We start from the raw sequence: 4,005 nt of genomic DNA, 5'->3' as shown, positions 1-4,005 counted from the left end.
GATCCACTGATTTCGATAGAAGCGATGATGTTAGTTTTACCCAGATTTACTGGAAATTTGCCAACGTGCCACATCAGCGCACTCACGCAGCAAGCTTTTCCAGACCTTGTCTTGGCGGATAAAAGGTTCTTCCTAAACGAGCAATTCGATCTTGTTTTAGGTGGAGACATCTATCCCCAAATAATTTTAGGCGGTATTCGAAAGAATGTTCTAAGTACGCTATTAGCTCAAGAGACAGTATTCGGTTGGATAATAACGGGTCGGGCAGACTCAGACAATCCAACTACTAATCGCGTATCGTTCTTTAATGAAGTGGCACTGGATAAACAACTCAGCACTTTCTGGGAGTTAGAAGACATCCCGAGAGACAGGATACTGACAGCGGAGGAAAAGCAATGCGAGGAGCTCTACAAACGAACGACAATGCGGAATCAAGATGGAAGATACATCGTGTCTCTTCCATTTAAAGACGATTTCCCATCTAAAGTCACATTAGGGCCTTCGCTGAAAAATAGCCTTTTCCCAGTTTTACAAAAACGAAAAACGATTGGAGAAAAATCTTGAGTTGCAAAAGGAGTATAATAGAGTAATCATGGAATATGAATCCCCGGGCCACATGTCGAAAGTAAATTCAATTCAGTCAGCAGATTCCGTAGACAACTATTATCTACCTCATCATTCTGTGATAAAAGCAGAAAGCACATCAACAAAAGTACGTGTAGTTTTCAATGCGTCTTCTCCAACAGCGAATGGTGTCAGTCTAAACGATGTTCTTTTGCCAGGACCCGTGCTTCAGTCTGACCTGACAATATTAATTCTTCGCTGGAGACTTTTCAAATACGTCTTCAATAGCGATATTGAGAAGATGTATGGACAAATTCTGTTAGATTCCAATCAGGCCAAATATCAACGGATAGTTTTCCGACCTTGCCCGAACGATCCCATCAGCCTTTATGAACTAAAGACTGTGACTTTCGGCGTGAACTGTGCTCCTTATATTGCAATAAGGACATTGCTGCAATTAGCTGCTGATTCTGAAAGCTCTTATCCGATAGCCTCGAATATTTTGCGCAAATACATGTATGTCGATGATGTTCTCGCTGGCGGACACACCATCGACTCTGCGATACGAGCTAGAGACGAAGTCATTACGGTTTTACAATCAGCCAGTTTCCCTCTTCGAAAATGGACTTCGAACTGCAGCCAAATACTACAAGGCATTCAAAAATCACATCTGTTGAGTGAAGATTTTCTGGAGTTCGAGGACACTAGCAGCGGGAAAGCGCTTGGTATAAGATGGAATGCTCTCTCTGATCAATTCTATTTTAAAGCCAAGTCTATCGAAAACCTCGAGAATCTTACAAAGAGATCGATACTCTCAGATATCGCCAAACTTTTTGATCCACTTGGATGGCTAGCACCGATAATTGTTGTTGCGAAGATACTAATGCAAAACATCTGGTTAGAGGGTACCGACTGGGATGAGAATGTATCTCGAACAACATTAGACAGATGGCAGACTTTCACGAAAAACTACAACGAAATCAACAACATACGTATTCCTCGATGGGTAGAATTCTCGCCAACGGAGAAAGTCGAAATTCATGGATTTTGTGATGCATCCGAAAAGGCATACGCGGCTGCAGTCTACTTGCGCGTGGAACGAGACAAACGCACTTTTGTCAATTTGCTGTTGGCAAAAACTAGAGTTGCACCAGTAAAAACAATTTCCTTACCTCGATTAGAACTTTGCGGGGCGGTATTACTGGCAGAAATCATCGAATCGGTCATCAATAATCTCGACTTAGGCCACTTGCAGATACACCTTTGGACTGATTCCACTATTGTTTTGGCCTGGATCCGCAAACCCCCATGTTCGTGGTCTACATTTGTAGCCCATCGTATTACCAAGATAATCGACAAAGTGGGAAACTTGAATTGGCACCACGTGGACTCAGCAACAAATCCCGCAGACTTGGCGAGCCGAGGCATACTAGCGCAAGAATTGGTCAACAATTCGTTGTGGTGGCAGGGACCTTCTTGGCTGCAAGAAGATAAAGAAAAATGGCCAACACAAGACACAGACTTTACCACAAACATTGAAGAGAAACGGGTGAACGTTCATACAACAACAACGAATGACAACACAAATGATATTCTTGACCGATTTTCTAGCTTACCAAGAGCTTTGAGAGTAATATCTTACGTCTTAAGATTCTCTCAAAGAACTCATCCGAAAACAAAAGCTTCAATTCAGCCGGAATCGTACTTAATTTCAGCCGATGAAATTAAGGCAACGACAACCCGCTTAATAACAATCTCTCAGAAGCAACACTACGGACTGGAAATCGCGAAATTAAAATCTGGAGGACCGATCGATGCGAAAAGCGAAATATTGCCCTTAAATCCTTTCATCGACAAGAACGGTGTATTGAGAACAGGTGGTCGTCTTGGCGCATCTCTCGATCTGGCATACAACGAACGTTGCCTAATCATCCTTCCGTATAATTGCAGGTTATCACGTCTGACTGTCCAATTCGTCCATGATGTCTTACTCCACGGTGAAAACCAACTAATGCTGCGTCTCATCCGAACGCAGTATTGGATTCCGAAGGTCAAAACTATGATAAGGTCCATCATCTACAACTGCAAGATCTGCACGATCTTTAAGAAACGCTCGCAAAATCAGCTGATGGGTATTCTTCCACAGGAACGATCAACCTATTCACGGCCATTTACCAACACAGGAGTGGATTTCACTGGGCCTTTTGATATAAAAAGTTACCGCGGGCGCGGTTGCGGTATTTCAAAAGGTTATGTTTGCCTGTTTGTTTGCTTTTCTATCCATTTAGAGGCCACAAGCGACTTAAGTACAGCTTCCTTTCTAGCAGCTTTTAACAGATTCGTTGCCAGACGAGGGTGCCCAAAAAACGTCTATTCAGACAACGGGACAAACTTTGTTGGAGCGTCACGAGCACTTAAAACAGAACTCAAAGCCTTCATAGCTGATGCTCGCACAAACGCTCTATCAAAGTTTACCCATCAAGCACTGTCTTGGCATTTTATACCGCCTGCGGCGCCGCACATGGGGGGTCTGTGGGAGTCAGGAGTAAAAAGTTTTAAAACTCACTTTAAAAAGATAGCCTCAGGATGCAAATATACTTTCGAGGAACTCAGTACGCTCTTATGTAGAATTGAAGCGTGTCTCAACTCACGACCTCTGAGCCCAGCTTCAAATGAGCGAACTGACCTAGAGCCCCTCACTCCAGGTCACTTCTTAATCGGTGTACACATATTAGCCCCACCAGAAATCGATGTAAACGAGAACCCTGCATCGATAGTTAACCGGTGGCAGAAGCTAAAGGCATTGCATCAGCACTTCTGCAGAAGATGGAAGGCAGAATATCTGACGGAAATGCAAAAGCGAACTAAATGGAAGCTCTCTCAAAAGAACATGGAACTTGGAGACCTTGTCGTCATAAAGGAGGACAACCTGCCACCTAACGAGTGGAGACTGGGTAGAGTGGTGAAGTTACACCCAGGTTCCGACAACCGAGTGCGGGTAGTTGATCTTATGACCGAAAAGGGACAGGTAAGAAGACCACTGGTCAAACTAGTTCTACTACCAGGCAACACTACAGAAACCAATGAGCCGACATCTTCTAAAGAAACAAGATCTAATTGATGATTTTGCAATCCTGATCCGTAATCATTTCATGCACCCTAACATGTCTATACTCTCACGTCAATAAATTATAATAATAATATTGTTTAGGTATATCAGTTATGTATATGCGCATGCATCACATCACAAGTAAATGACTCACCAATTTAGAAATTCGAAGCTCCAGAAACAAGCGCTCATGTCCTGATGTTCCGGATCTAAACTGACCCTTATGGTACTGCTATGTGGGCATGTTCAACCAGGTTTTTGTCGCACCATTCGTTGGGATGGATTAGTGTCCAATACAATAGCCAGTAAACTAAATTTATTTGATTCATCTT

This window comes from Rhagoletis zephyria, unplaced genomic scaffold (assembly GCF_001687245.7).
Source record: "Rhagoletis zephyria isolate East Lansing unplaced genomic scaffold, Rhagoletis_zephyria_1.1 Rzeph_scaffold_04303, whole genome shotgun sequence".
In the NCBI taxonomy this organism is placed as follows: Eukaryota; Metazoa; Arthropoda; class Insecta; order Diptera; family Tephritidae; genus Rhagoletis; species Rhagoletis zephyria.
The sequence above is the reverse complement of the archived record's forward strand: the minus strand, read 5'-3'. Positions refer to the sequence as shown.